This window comes from Alligator mississippiensis, chromosome 3 (assembly GCF_030867095.1).
Source record: "Alligator mississippiensis isolate rAllMis1 chromosome 3, rAllMis1, whole genome shotgun sequence".
NCBI classification, from domain to species: domain Eukaryota; kingdom Metazoa; phylum Chordata; order Crocodylia; family Alligatoridae; genus Alligator; species Alligator mississippiensis.
The window spans coordinates 283,433,866-283,450,770 of NC_081826.1; positions in this window are offsets into that span (position 1 = coordinate 283,433,866).

Sequence of the window (16,905 nt, forward strand, 5' to 3'; positions counted from 1 at the left end):
GTTTCTTTTCTTTTATGAAAAAAAAAATTCTCTTAGCTTTAGACTAAATTATATAATGCTGTTCCCTGTAGATAACTTCCATAAAAGGTCCGTGTCTCAGAACAGAGTGGGGCGAAAAAAGGAAAAAAGGAAAAAGAATTTATTTTTTTTATACATGAAATTTAGTCATTATTTCAATATTTCCTGTCTCATTGTTATATTTTATCAAAGACTGAATGGCTTGTTTGATTATAGCTAAATGAAACCAAACTTGCTGTTATTACTTAAGACCTTTTTCCTGCCCACTGTTTTTTGCTGGACATTTATGAACACTATAGAAATTACCAGTGAGAATTGCCTAGAGGTATGCTGTTTTTTGTGTGTGTGTGAAGACTTGTGCATAACTAACTATGCACAAGATGAACATGTGTACTGAAGGTAGAATCCAAACAAAAGGCACCATGACAAACACTGAAAAAATATACACAGCCAGTTATAATAATAGCTCCATCTATTTAGGGACATGGCTCTTATACTGTAACTTCCATATGTGAAAATGGGATTTAAAATGGCTCTTGAAATGACAGCTAAGATCAGTAACTTCCTTTCAAGAAGATGTACCTGATTGTAGCATCAACCTGGTATTTTTATGGTAAAACACAGAAATTATTAAGAGATGGCTAAATGCTATGGCTCTAGAGAAGACAACTAGATATTAATACTGTATCAACAGACACCCAGGGATAAAAACCGTGGGTTTAAATGCAGCCTGCAGTAGTGGATTTTGCACCATGCCAGCAGAACCACAGGCTCACGATTAGCAGAGCAGAGATTACCGAACTGTCCAAGGAGCCCTTGTTTAGTAATCCATGAACAGCTAGTCTGTCCCAGGATGCTAGCTCCCTTCCTTATAATGCAGTTATTAAAAATGTATTTTAAATAAGTTAAAAACATATCAAATGCTTTTGTAACACTATATACATATATTGCATGTTTGCAGTTGTGGTAACTAGTATGGGCAGGCTAGTGGTGTAAATGGGAGAGCATTGGCCCACATAATAGTCTTGAAAAGACTTTGGATGCTTATTTATGTTGTCATCCTGTTTTTTGAAGGTTGGTATGAGCTAGGTATTTTCCTTCTATCTTTTTCATAGTCTTATTCAGCATTTGCCAGAATTCACAACAGCTTTTAAGCTAGTGCAATTACTCACCAATACTTACCTCTTGGAATTGCTGATGGGTAATTAATGTTTGTACAGTACTTTGAAACTATTTGTGCCACCATTATTTGAATAAATCTCTCTTTGGGGACTTTAATGTTATAAGAAAAAACTTAGGAAGAACTATTGGTAATACTTTGACAGTTTGGTTTGCCCCATCTTCCAAGCAGGGGAGCAAGTCTGCCCAACAATTACCACAGAGTTCACTGAATAGGACTATAGCCCTAAAAAGCCCTACCGCCTTCCATCTTATAAACAAGTATTACGAACTCTTTGCAGAAGACCACCCCCTCTCCAATCAATGACTGCAGGGTGGGACAAGAACAACTCTCCGCAAGCTGCCTATACAAAATAGTTTGGTTTTGTTTCCACCTCAGTGGGCGCATCCCCACATGCAGGGACATTGGCTTGCACTGGCACAAATAATATGCTGTTACTTTTTGTCACAGTGTACGCCCCTGCACATGGGCAAACTGCCTTTTCCCCGCACCTCCTGGAAGCCCCAGGGTGCAACTAAAGGAGTAGAGACACTTTGGCCAGCAGCTAAAGTGTCTCCCTGGAGGACCAAGCCTCTGAGTCTGCTGGCGCATGCTCCTGTTGCATGTGCCACACCGCTTTAGTCTCCCCTTTTTTTTTTTTTTGTTCCCGGGATTTCCTGGTAGCAAAACTTGCAACGTGGGGCACCTTTTAATGCTCTGGGCTTGTGTTTTGTGGCACTGCAAAGGGGTGTGTGGCACCACAAAGAGCACATGCCTGCACATCTGGATGCAGCCAGTCAGTCCAATATATACTCCCTCCATCAGCAAACACTGAAGTACCCAAAATAGACCTCTGACAGAACCGTTCCTGTATGGCAACTGTGCCAGTCACAAGAATCAATAGTATCCAAAAACAACTCTGTTAAAAAATGAGCAGTGACGCACTTTATATCAAACTCTGAAAAGACAGCATGCAGCCTACTGGAAAAGCACATCAAAACCACAAAAAGCTATACCTCTATGATCTATGAAAAGCAGAGGTTGCTAGAGAACAGACTTTCTGAAATGCTGTAATGCTGAAGAGCAGCATGGTAGCAAACAGAATCTGGAAAACAGAGGCAGGCTTACCAAATGTAGATGCTGGCTAAAATATTCAACAGGATGGAGGGGCCAGAAATACAGAGGTAGTTGGACACCTCAGGGGGTGCTGAGATGAAATTAAGTTGCAAAGTCCAGAAGGTCTCATCCTTTAGAGATCTAAAATTTTATGTTTTCTAGTGGGCTGCAAATTCTGCTTTTTTGTACATCTAGAATTATCCTAGGCTGGTCAGGGCTAAACAACTTGGCACCCATCTCAAATGTAAACCAAATCCTAGTCAGGATCCTCAAACTAGGCATTCATTTGCCCATCTCTCCTGATGGCCAGATCGGGAGCATGCCTAATACACACAAACACAGCAGTAGCTGCTTCATTCAAATGTAGAGGCTACTTCTCCTTTCCATGGTCATGTCTACACATGCTTTTATGCTTGCCTAAACTTAATGTACATTAGCCTAATGTGCATTAAGGCAATTTAGCTGCACACCTACACATACACATGCTAAGGGGCATTAAGACGTGTTTGCAGACCAATTTAGGACTAAAGTTATTTCCAAGCCAATGGATACAAACCATGTTAATGTACATTAGTGTGCCTATGTGTTTGCTAATGTGGCTTAGCTATTCATGCATAAATTTGATACCTACTTTATGCAGGTATCAAATTTAGACTTGAATAGCCTACAATCATCATTTTTAAGGTGCATTAAGAGTGCACACATGTAGATGCATGCCCTTAATGTGTCTTAAATTGGGCTAATGTGCATTAAATGCACACATGTAGACACACCCTATTTGCATGAGTCTGTCTGAAGAGATCATGGGAATTCTACAAGGGAAGAAAAGATATCCTTTCAGAGTACAGAGCTGTCTACTGGTTGGTGCAGTTCAGCAGGGGATGCAACAGTGATGCCTTCTTCAGTGACACATATCCTGGGTAAGTACTGGAACCACTGAGCTGAGAGACCCAGGTTCTCTCTCAGCCATAGAGGATAAAAGCACACATTCCCTCCCCTCACAGAATAGCCTAACCACGAGGCTGCAGATTACTTGGTATTGGGGGCATTCTCACTCATTCCTGCTTCAGAAGAACACTTTTGAGATCCACTGAAACAGAGCAAGCATGAACTGCCTCCTCCCATGATTGCCCTCACCGCTAGGTTGCAGAATCTTATTCTCTCTGAGTGTGTCTACATGTGCATTACATCTGGTAGTAGTTTACTTGCAAGTAAACTACTTGTGAGTAAACACTCCAGGGCAGGCGTCTACACGTGTAGAGAAGCGGGAGCAGATTTGCTGCTAATGGCAGCAAACTGCTCTTGCTTCCTGGGGCCCTGCAGTGGGCACTTGCCACCACCAGGGGGAGCTCTAGGCTCCTGCTGGGTTCTTTCCCAGGGGCTGGCAGGGAGCACTGGGCCAAGAGACAACTGTCTCCTGCCCAGGCCTGGGACATTGCTCCCTGCTCCCTGCCCTGTGGGGGCTGCCTGCTGCTTTGGGGCGGGGGGACAATGTTCCCCTGCCCTGGCAGCAGGGAGCACCCAGCCCTGGCTCCATCACTGAGTCAGGGGACTTGGAAAGAGCTGCAGAGGAGGGGCAGGTCCCCTGCAGGTCCCGCCCAGCTAGGGGCTTGCTATTGGTGGATAAGGGCAGAGGGCTGAGATCATGCAGCTCTTTCCAAGCCTCATGCCTCTATCACCTGATTGGGGCATGAGGCTGGGATCTGCCCCTGACTGGGACAGCTCCCAGCCCCCGCTGCACAATCCCATAATCCACCCCTGGTTAATGCAAGAAAAATAAAACTGCTTGGCTGCCTGATGTAGGTGCCCAGGAGCGGTTTAATTTGTGGATAACAGCAATAAAGTCCTCCCAGTCCCAGGACTTTTGTTGTAGCCTGCAGGCATCGTAACTCCCCCCGCACCCCCTTTCAGCAGGATTTTGCAGCCAGCTGCCTCTCTCCACTGGCAGTGTGGGTGGAGGGGAGGGAGGCTAGGGGTTTTGGGCAGAGCTGAGTGTCAGACATCTGTCAGAGGGGCTTCTCTGTCACTCCCCACCTCCAGCCCCTCCCCAGCTCCAACAGTGCCCCAGCTCCCAAACTGCAGCCCCCTGCGCCCCAGTGCACCTCACTCCCAACTTGCAGCCCCACCCTGTTCCCGCTAGCTCTGCCGGAGGAGGTCCCTGGCTGCCCCCGTCCTGACCAAGACAGACTGCGGCGGCTCTGATTCGTGTAGGCAGTGATGGAGTGAGTCAAGCCCTGGAGTGGGCTGGAGGGAAGAGGAGGGGACACCAGAGTTATTCAGAAAAATACTCATGACCAAATCAGGACCCAGAAAAGCATATGCATAAAAGGCATGTTAGCCCAGCCCAGGACTTCCAGTGTCCAATATCTGTAGAGCTCACATCTAGATCCTCCATCTCTCTTACATAATAAGTGAGCTCCCTCTTAATGCCACCTCTACATTGCAATACAGAGCCACAGCCTGATCACACCTACATTACTGACAAACTGCCAAGTTCTAAAAGGGAATATTTAACTAATCATGGATTAGAAACAGTAGCACCTGCTTCCCCATTCCCTCATCTTGCCCCAAGCCATGCTTCTCTTGCTAACCCCACATGTGCACATATACATTTTAAACGTGTCATTGATTAATGCAACTTTTCTGCAGCCTCTTAACCTCAAAAGATCCTGAGGTTTGTTTTGATTTATTCTTGAAACATCAGGTATATTCCTGAAGTTTATCCAAACCACCTGAGGTTTTCCATTTCCTTTCTGTTATACTATCCTTCAAGATCAGTACTTTATTTTAAACTCTGTGTTCAATGTTAAAAAAAAGTGTCTGACAACTTCATGTGAGATATAAACATAGGCAGAAACAGAATTTGCCCATAGGAGACAGCATATTAATACCTTTGGTGTATTAGTATTTGTTGCTTTTCTGTAACTTATACTTTTTTGTGGTGTGTTGCTCCATCTACTGGCAAAGTGAAAAAATAAATGCAGTAGCTCAGTATTTACATCCTGTACAAAGAGTAAAATAAGGTTCACTTTAACACAAGATTATATAAGGAGCCAAACTGATCAACTAGGCTAATGTAAGACCCATTGGCTGCTAAATTATAACTATAAAATGATTTTTCTAGAATAAAGTTGAATGGACAACTCCCTCGCCACCCACCAGTGCATAGAATATGTAGAAAAAAAACTGAACACAAATTCAAACAAAAATAAGTATTATTTCCATTATTTGGAGAGCAAATGTTTCTGTTTCTTTTTATCCATGCCTCCAATGGATGGTTCTGCATGTTTAAGAGCCAACAATAAACTTGATGATTTACAAAGCCCAGAGTAAAGGTTCCTCACTTGGATTTCCATGGGTATCATCCTGTCACCCACATGGAGATCCATTTGCTTCCTTGACTTTGAAGGGGTTTACATAAGGACAGGGATCCATTTGTGAGAATCCAGTGGAGGGGTTGGGCCACGTGACAACACAAACAAGAGATTGTTGGAAGTGCTGCACTAAGGTAACAGAACATTTTTCCTAAATGGAAATGACATTTTTTTTCATAGAATCATAGAAGCAGGGTGGAAAGGGACCTTGCAGGTCTTCAAGTCCGACCCCCTGCCTGGGCAGGAAGGAAACTGGGCTCAAGTGACCCCAGCCAGGTAGGCATTGAGCCGCTTCTTAAAGACCCCCAGGGTAGGAGGGAGCACCACTTCCCTTGGAAGTCGGTTCCAGATCCTAGCCGCCCTGACTGTGAAGTAGTTCTTTCGGATGTCTAATTTAAACCTACTCTCCAACAACTTGTGGCCGTTATTCCTTGTTATCCCAGGGGGTGCTAGGGGAAACAAGGTCTCCCCGAAACCCTTCTGGTCCCCCGTAGTGAATTTATAGACGGTCACAAGGTCCCCCCTCAGTCTTCTCGTGTGAAGGCTGAACAGGTTCAGGTCCCGTAGCCTCTCATTGTAGGGTCTGCCCTGCTGTCCCCGGATCATGCGGGTGGCCCTCCTCTGGACCCTCTCAATGTTGTCCACATCCCTCTTGAAGTGGGGTGCCCAGAACTGGACACAGTACTCCAGCTGTGGCCTGACCAGTGTTGCATAGAGGGGGAGGATCACCTCCTTGGCCCTACTTGAGATGCACCTGTGGATGCACGATAGGGTCCGGTTAGCCCTGCCGACCGTGACCTCGCATTGTCGGCCCATGTTCATCTTGGAGTCAATGATGACTCCGATCCCTTTCTGCCTCCATGCTCTCAAGAAGGGAGTTTCCCATTTCATAAGTGTGCTGCTGGTTACTACTGCCCAAGTGCAGCACCCTGCACTTGTCCGTATTGAAACGCATCCTGTTTTTGTTAGCCCACCCCTGCAACCTATCCAGGTCTTTCTGAAGTCTTTCCCTCCCTACTAGCGTGCCCACCTCACCCCAAATTTTGGTATCATCAGCAAATTTAAACAGGTTGCTTTTCACCCCATCATCCAAATCGCTGATAAAAAAATTGAACAGGTTTAATTGATTGGGATTGAAAAGCCTTGTTTGATACATTACAATCTGCCTGGCAACTGACTCCCCAGCCCAGCCCCTGTCTTCTTTACTTTTCATTCCATCCAGGAAGAGCACACACCAACTGCTGAAGCTTCCTTAGCCTGACGAAGGGTTTTTGAACCCGAAAGCTTGCTTAATAACTATTCTCCAACCATTTGGGTTGGTCTAATAAAAGATATCGAATTCACCCAAGGAACCTTGTCTGCCTATGTCCTTAGACCAACACGGCTACAACCTAAACCCTTGTTTCAGAGACAAATTTAAGAGAATGGAATGAGATACAGGAGTCTTACTGACATAAAAGTCATCATGGCAGAAGCAGGACAGCAGAAGTTGTGCAGAGCTGCCCATGCAATCTTATGGCACGTTTACTCTGCGGCAGAATCACACTGGCTCAGATTCCTTGAGCTCGCCCAGGGGCAGATCCAGGGGAGATGGAGCGGGGCAGTCGCACCCCTGCTCCACAGTGAAGGTCATGTACGCACAGCTCTGTTTCCCCACCTGTCAAGGGCCCAGCTGGAGCCCTGAGCTTGATTGAGATGCCAGGAGGGATCAAGGGAACAGCAGGTGAGGACAAGGAGACCTGTCCCTTGCTGCTGCTGTCCCCAACTAACCCGGGGTGAGGGAAGCCCCAGGACTGCTCCTTCCCTGCTCCCTGTCTGCCCTCTGGGCAGAGGACTCCAGCTGTGGGGAACAGCTACACAGAGTGCTGGGCAGGGCTGGGAAAAGCAGCCTCAGTGGGCAATCCTACCCCCTTCCAGCACCTGGTAGACACCCAGGAGGGCAGGCAGGGAGCAGAAACACCCGAAAGGGGTGGGGTGTGGGGGGCAGAAATTATCCATTGATGCCACTGTCCTCAGCCCTGACCATCACTCCAAGCAGCTTCTCCTTGTATCTGGAGCCACTGGGCCAGCAGTGAAAATGCGGTGGAGGGGGAGGGAGCAGAAACCTGCTTCCTGCCACTGCTGCCCACCTGACACCCCACACAGCCACTTGCCACAGCCCCTGGCTGGAACGGGGCAGAAGCAGGTTTCCTGGGGACAGCAGCAGCAGTGAACTTCCAGGTGCTTTTGCTTCCTACCCACCCCCCAGGTGCCCCCACAGTCCTGGGGCAAGTGCTGGAAAGGGAGACCTGCCTGTCGCTAGCACTGGCCCCGGCCAAGCCTGGCACCCCCTTGGCTGGACTAGGCAGGAGCAGCCCTGGCAGTGGCACTCCTTGGTCAACCAGAGACAGCGGCAGCAGTGCACAGGTCCTCTCTTCTTGTGCCTAGTGGCAACTCCTGTTGAAGAGGAGGAAAGGGGAGGCTGTGCTGAAAGTGGTATAGGCGGATAGTCTTAGCTGCTTTGAGGACTTCCAAAAGTCCCAAAAGTCCCAAAAGCTGCTGCCTACAGGGGGCTGGGGGCTGTAACTTCCCCTGCACCACTGGTGGCATCTCCCATACCCCACTTTTCAAATTCCTAGATCTGCCCATGAGCCTATCCCACCCATCTGGTCCCTGAGGCATGTTCCAAATCTGGGAGTATGCTGATGAGGTTGCTCTGCATTCATCCTCAGTGGTTTCTTTCAAGTGCATTGGAGTTGTAGTTATGATGTTATAGGAGCTATAATGGCAAGAAGCAAGAATGTTTTTGATGACTTTTTAATTGGACCAACTGCATATCTACATATCTGGGAGAGATGTTAGACAAGCTTTCCCTTTCTTTAGGTCTGAATAGACCCCATACACACTAAGGTTTGTAAGACAGAGAATGGAAGTGCTGGAAGCAGCAGTGTTTTTTACGTGTATGACAGTACACTCATTATAAGGACATGAGTACCTGACCATATCCAGTACTAGCTATCCTAATAGAAGTATCTTTCAAAGCCAGAATATTCAAATCAGAAATATAAGTGCCCAAAAGGTAATAATGTCTGAACAAAGCTTGACCATGTCTCTTGGCTAACCCTCAGAATAAACTTTCCTCCAGGAATGTCCTCTACTGCCTTAGTGTCATTCCAGTTTGTTAGGTTTTGCAGGTTGTGAGTACCATGGTATGATGAATCTCTACATACCTAGCTTAGCCACTGTGGCTTGCTGTTCCTGTAATTATTATACACTAAAACTAGACTTTCCAGTCAGGTCAGGAAAGTTTGCAGTGCATGCATAGGACAGTGGCTACCTCTTTCCTTTTCCAAGTCATAGGACTTCTCAAAAAGGCAGTGGTACTACTTAGAGTAGAAGTATTGGCTATGCTTTTTCCCCTACAGTGGTAAAGAGGTATTAGTGACAAATTATTCCACAAACATTTGTTACTTTGGATAACAGTTGCAAGACAAAATATGCAGATAAATGCAATATCAGATATGGCCATAATTTGCTTAAATGTATAACACAATGCCAGGCCCAGTGTATTGCCAAATGCAACAAATATCAGTTATCTACATATCAATTAACTGTATTTACTATTTAAGTGCGTAGCATCTTTCAGACCCACCATCAAGTTTAACTGAAGTTTACTCCAATTAACTGCATAGTAACTGTACCTGTCTGCTTTGTAACTAATCCTGCTTTTTAACTACTCAGAAACAACAGCTCTGAAAGGACAGCTATTAGGTTTGACCCGTGGCAGGAGCTAATCCTGTATCACAGCACTAACAGTGCTTAACAAGCTTTGTTTCCATTAAGTTCAGATAAGTGTATACTCTAGATAAGTGCATAGCTTTTTTTGGCCTTGACTGAAAATTGGAGGAAAGTGTCACCTTATATAAGTACTAGGTACTTCTAGATAATTTGTTTTGTATTTTTGAAGCTTTGTAATAAATAGCCAGTAGTATCACCACCTCATCTCAGAACCCTCACCTGTTTGGTGGAGCAAAGGGAATAAACAGTACAGTTTATAGAGCACCTGGAAAAATAGTCTTTTGTATTACAAAGTGCATAATGAAGTTGGCAATATGGTTAAAATGGAACTGAAACAGAACAAAATAAAGCATGTGTAGGGATGTACTATAAATAGAGGCAAGGTATCAAAGAGGTATTTCAATATAAATTACCATTGTGTATCCTCCCATTGATACAGGACTGTCCTAGATAGGATAGAATCCTTGAGGACATAGGACTGTCATTGCTCTAACTATTAAAAGACAGAGCAGAAAGATAGTCTTCCTGCTTGGAAAGCTGAGTCCAGTTCCTGGTTCTGTGAGAGATTTCTTGTGACTCCCGATCAAGCCATTTAAGTTTTTTTGCATCTCAGTAACCTGTATAACAAGCATAACCCTTCTGAGAGAAAATGTATTAATGGAAATGAGGTCAAAAGACTAACTGGTTAAAAAAAGACTATTTAGTGTACAGTAATTCTAATTTTATAAATATAAAACATTACTATTTGGGACTGTAATTTTTACATGGATGCAAGTGTGGCATTCAATGGTGGGCAGCAGATTCTGCTCAGGTGGAACCATTACCCAGCTCACCGCACAGGCATTCTGCTAAGACAAAGGCTAAATTTAATAGAACATATTATTTCACTACACAATGCTACATCCCAAATATGCCAACAAAAAGGGACATTGCCTGATACCACGAAGCCCAGCTTCTACTGGATACCAGTCACCTGAAGGATAGAACAAAGGGTAGAAGAGAGCCAAGCAGTGCTATTCGGGTGTTGCAGAGAAAGCAGAGAAGTGTGTTATCTAAGTGGAACTCTGAGACGCTCATTTACTGCAATTACTGTAATCAGAATTAGAACCTTGGAGCCAATGGGTTGTAATATCCTGAAGAAATCAGGTGCAATCCCTTTCCAAAACTGATGAATACAATTCTTTGATTCGTATGTGATGCAGTAACTGCTGGTCAAATACTATAATGGGAGATGGAATTTCTACTCCTGTAAAATGTAGGTACTACTTTTCCTCTCCATGTGTATGAATAGGTGCCTGAAAAGATCCTGGGAATTCCACAAGTGAAGAAAAAATATCCTTTAGAAAACAGAGCAGTGTACCAGCTGGTGCAGTTCAGCAGGTAATTCCACAGCAGGATCCGTTGCTGAACTGGGGATCTAGCCAGGGGAATGCAAAATATGCCACAGTAGCAGGATCCATATTCTGTAGGGTCACATGCTATAAGAGCTGGATATCCTGAAAGTACCTGCATTATTGAAAGGCATCCAGGAATACATGTAAAAAAATGGAGTGTTCATGTCTCCATTTTGCCTTAGTAGCCAAACTTTTCCTCCACTTCAAACTGCAGCAAACCACAGTTTCCTTTTCTGCTCCTGTCATAGACACGCAGAACCTCAATCTGGTTTCTTTCTTGACCTAGTTAACTAAGTCTCCTTGGACACATCTACATGAGATGCTTTACTGTGCACTAGAGCAAATTATTGCATAGTAAGCATTACTGTCTACATGTGAAGACCCTTACTGCACAGTCATTTGTTTCTACTTGGCAGTTAATTTGCTAGCTTCAAATGCAGGTAGAAAATTAGCTGCTGAGTAACTACTGCACAACAAGGCATGTGTAGACGGCTGACCAAAAATAAATGTGCACCCATTCAGCCGGGCAGCAGGTGGCAGGAGATTGCTCCCTGCCCCTGGGAACTGCCTGCTGCTGGGGCAGGCTCTGCCATCCAAGAAGGGACAGTGTCCTCCTGCCCCAGCAACAGGGCGCTCCCAGTCCCTGCTCTGCAAACACACATTTAGACACCTGCCCAGAGTGAGTTTACCCCAGAATAAATTACTCTGAAGTAAACCCATCCAGCAGCATTTGTATGTGTAGACATACCCCTTGGGTTTCTACATATTGCACAGAAACCTGCAGAACAAACTGATTGATGATGGTTTCAGTAATTTGCTGTTGCAAAATGACACAAGTTATAGCTAGCAATTTGTCTTGAACTCTTATCTTACAAAAGAAAAAGATTGGGAAAAAGCATAGTGTGCAACAATTCCACAGAATAGTAGCTTTAATACTCAGTTTCCTGCCTGTTTTTGTCTTTTTGTACCCAGGACGTTAAATCATCATTTTTAACATGGCAAATATTTCAAACCTAAGATAGTTAACATAAGCCACTCACAGATGAAGGCAGGGTTCCATCCTAAAAAAGATACTGGCCTGCGCTTAGTTTACAATTCACATGTTAGACAAAAAGGAGCTAGCGACCAAACACATTATACTTGCTGCACTCCCAGAAATAAACTGATCAAAATCTCTCCTATTGGCTTCCACATTTTAGTCCCAGTCATCAGAATGTGATCCAAACAATACCGAGTCAGAGAAGGATTGCCATATTTGGGAGGGGGAGGGATACATGGACACACACCCCCAGAATAAATATTGTGTCCTTCGTCACTACATTACTCAGGAAGATTCTTACTCATAGCAAACTGCCCCCCTGCCCTGCCCCCCAGTGATTCATTCATCTTAAATGCAACTGTCTAGCATGGCAAAAGATAGTATCTGAGGAAACTATTTCATAACTGCTAAGGTCAGGTGGTAAGCTCAGGTTTGAGTAAGAATATAAATGCAGGTAGCTGAATAGCTCTACTGAGTATCATGTTTTCATGGAACCTTCTTTAGAAGGCACAGCATTGCAATCGGAGTAGATGGAAAAAATATTTTAAAAATAGCAAAAAAAAATCATATTTTAAATGTAAAAATTGGGAAATGAATTTAAATGGTAATATATTTTAGTTAAACCATCCTTTATTTCTTGCGTTACACTGAATTTCAAGTTATTAACATTTAATTTAGAGACTGACTTACATTAAGATATTTAATAGGGCTGTGCGAAGCTTTGGTCACTGATTCGATTCAGAGGAGATTCGGCCCCATTTGGTGGCCAAATCTTTAAATCCAAATAGAATCAGGAGACCCATTAATCTCTCTGAATCAGACTGGAAGCCTCTGATTTGATTTGGAGAGATGTGACAATTTGGATATAAACACAGCTTTAAATATTTTTTCTACATACTTCAAAGTATCAGGTGGCTTGCAAGCACTAAGATGCTGGGGTGCGGATGGAGCGTCCCATGGGAGCGCAAGCAGGTCCCCAATGCGCTCAGCTGCAGACCCAGAAGTGGACTAGAAGCACTTCTGGTCCACTTCCGGATTCGCTGCGGAGCGCATGGGGGACATATCCGCTGCCCCCAGCTCGGCACCTGGTGCCTCCTGGGTCTGGAGGGGAACCCGGGGTCCCCCCATGGCCAGTCGCCAAGCTGGGGGAGTGTGTGTGTGGGGGGGGGGGTGTCCCAGAACTGGACCAGAAGTACCTCTGAGTTATGTAGAAAAAACATTGAAAGCTGTGTCTATGGCTAAATCGCCCGTTCTCCAAATCAGCATCAAATCTTCAGATTCAGCTGAATCCAATCAGGACAGTGATCCAAATCAGTGAATCAAATCACTGTCCCCTGAATCGGGCTGAATCCGAATCCAAATTGAATATGGCCCACTTTGCACACCCCTAATATTTGATATGTAGATAAATGAAAAGTATTCTGCATCAATAACGTTTTCATTAATTTTGATGCTTGTACTCTTTAGAATTATAGGCAAAATTGGAAGGAGAAACTTTTTAAACTTTAAGGTCACTCAGATATTATAAATGTGTCACAATGGCATGTGCTATATTAAATAAGTGTCTACATTATTTTCTGGTTTTGTGACAAAGCGAGTTCTGGAATTATTTTTTTCCAATGTACTTTCATTCTCTCTTATCAAATTGCCTTAATTACATTGTTTCAGTATAGCCAGGAGATACAGAAAGAATCATATCTTCATTTGGGTTATTAGATTCAAAAGTCAAGAAACAGATAATGAAAATAAAAAGCAGAAGAGCTTGCACTTTCCACATCCATCCTCTAACAGAGAAATTAAAATTAGCTGAAAGAGAAGGAAAGCTACTAACTCTAAAAATATGAAAGACTTGCATCCAGATTTTCCAAGCTTTTTGGGAGCCTAGAGAATCAGATACGGCCCTGAGCTATATAGAAAATTATTAAAATTCCACAGGTACTTGGATATTGTTTATTAATATTAGTTTACTTTAAGTGCAAAACACATGTTGATCTGCTCATTTGATTCACAAAATCTTGGTTTAATCTCTAACTCTTTTACAGACTTCCTATGTGCTTTGGGAAAGTCGCTAAATTTATTTGTGTTTTCACTCCCCTTCTCTGAAATAGCAATGTTAAATTCCAGCCTTTCACAATATATATTAATTTAGTATTGTAAAGAAATCTTACTGCCTGGATGATGAGCAACACAAAGTGACAATGGCATAGGTTGTTGCTGTGTTGATCTAAGGACATAGGCAGATAAGGTTCTTTGGGTCAATCTGGTATCCTTTATTAGACCAACTCAAATAGTTGGAAAAATTCTTCTTTGCCTAACTTCTGACTCCCTAGGTACATTAATTCCCCCCCTCACCTGTCTCTCACCCACTGACTTCTCAATTTATATCTTCACTGACTGCCTTCCTTGCATGCAGCCCAGCCTCTGGCTTCTTTACTATTCATTCCATCCAAGAAGAGCTCACACCAGCTGCAGATGCTCCCTCAGCCTGAGGAACGGTGTTTGTACCTGGAAGCTTGCAAAAAAGAATTTTCCTAACTATATGAGTTGGTCTAATACAAGAGATCAGATTTACCCAAAAAACCTTGTCTACAAATTGACAGAGTTCTTTCATCCACCCCAGGGTGTTGAGGGAGCTAGCAGGGGTTATTGCAGGGCCCTTGGCATGGCTTTACGAGTGCCCGTGGTGCTTGGGCCAGGTGCCAGATGACTGGAAGATAGCCAATGTGGTCCCCATCTTTAAAAAAGGGAGGAGGGAGGACCCGAGCAACTATAGGCCCATCAGTTTTACCTCAATCCTGGGGAAACTCTTTGAGAAGATCATTAAGGAGCACATCTGCGATGGGGATGATGCTCAAGGGCAACCAGCACGGTTTCATTAGGGGCAGGTCATGTCAGACCAACCTGATTGCCTTTTACGATCAGGTCACAAAAGCATTGGATGCAGGTGTCGCCGTGGATGTAGTCTTTCTGGACTTCAGCAAGGCCTTTGACACTGTCTCCCACCCCATCCTCATTAAAAAACTGGGCGACTGTGGCATCGATGCCTACACAGTCAGATGGATTGCTAATTGGCTGAAGGATCGTACTCAGAGGGTGGTGGTGGAGGGTCATATTCAACCTGGGGGGAAGTGGGCAGCGGAGTCCCCCAGGGCTTGGTCCTTGGGCCTGCACTGTTCACTTTCTTTATCAGCGATTTGGACGATGGGGTGAAAAGCTACCTGTTCAAATTTGCTGATGATACCAAAATGTGGGGTGAGGTGGGCACGCTAGCAGGGAGGGAAAGACTGCAGAAAGACCTGGATAGGTTGCAGTGGTAGGCTAACAAAAACAGGATGGGTTTCAATACGGACAAGTGCAGGGTGCTGCACTTGGGCAGTAGTAACCAGCAGCACACTTATAAGATGGGAAACTCCCTTCTTGAGAGCATGGAGGCAGAAAGGGATCTTGGAGTCATCATTGACTCCAAGATGAACATGGGCCGACAATGCGAGGTCACGGTCAGCAGGGCTAACCGGACCCTATCGTGCATCCACAGGTGCATCTCAAGTAGGCCCAAGGAGGTGATCCTCCCCCTCTATGCAACACTGGTCAGGCCACAGCTGGAGTACTGTGTCCAGTTCTGGGCACCCCACTTCAAGAGGGATGTGGACAACATTGAGAGGGTCCAGAGGAGGGCCACCCGCATGATCCGGGGACAGCAGGGCAGACCCTACAATGAGAGGCTACGGGACCTGAACCTGTTCAGCCTTCACAAGAGAAGGCTGAGGTGGTATCTGGTGACTGTCTATAAACTCACTAGGGGGGACCAGAAGGGTTTGGGGGAGACCTTGTTTCCCCTGGCGCCCCTCGGGATAACAAGGAATAATGGCCACAAGTTGTTGGAGAGTAGGTTTAGATTCGACATCCGTAAGAACTACTTCACAGTCAGGGCGGCTAGGATCTGGAACCAACTTCCAAGGGAAGTGGTGCTCCCTCCTACCCTGGGGGTCTTTAAGAAGAGGCTTGATGCCTACCTGGCTGGGGTCACTTGAGCCCAGTTTTCCTCCTGTCCAGGCAGGGGGTCGGACTTGAAGATCAGGTTACGAAACGCCTGGACACAGGAGGAGGGGTGGATGTCGTATACCTGGACTTCAGGAAGGCCTTCGATACGGTATCCCACCCCTTACTGGTGAACAAATTAAGAGGCTGTGATGTGGATGACTGCACAGTCCGGTGGGTGGCGAATTGGCTAGAGGGTCGCACCCAAAGAGTCGTGGTAGATGGGTCGGTCTCGACCTGGAAGGGTGTGGGCAGTGGGGTCCCGCAGGGTTCGGTCCTTGGACCGATACTCTTTAATGTCTTCATCAGCGACTTGGACGTGGGAGTGAAATGTACTCTGTCCAAGTTTGCAGATGACACAAAGCTATGGGGAGAAGTGGACACACCGGAGGGCAGGGAACAGCTGCAGGCAGACCTGGATAGGTTGGACAAGTGGGCAGAAAACAACAGGATGCAGTTCAACAAGGAGAAATGCAAAGTGCTGCACCTAGGGAGGAAAAATGTCCAGCACACCTACAGCCTAGGGAATGACCTGCTGGGTGGCACAGAGGTGGAAAGGGATCTTGGAGTCCTAGTGGACTCCAAGTTGAACATGAGCCGGCAGTGTGACGAAGCCATCAGAAAAGCCAATGGCACTTTATCGTGCATCAGCAGATGCATGACAAATAGGTCCAGGGAGGTGATACTTCCCCTCTATCGGGCGTTGGTCAGACCGCAGTTGGAGTACTGCGTGCAATTCTGGGCGCCACACTTCAAGAGGGATGCGGATAACCTGGAGAGGGTCCAGAGAAGGGCAACTCGTATGGTCAAGGGCCTGCAGACCAAGCCCTACGAGGAGAGACTAGAGAAACTGGACCTTTTCAGCCTCCGCAAGAGAAGGTTGAGAGGCGACCTTGTGGCTGCCTATAAGTTCATCACGGGGGCACAGAAGGGAATTGGTGAGGATTTATTCACCAAGGCGCCCCCGGGGGTTACAAGAAACAATGGCCA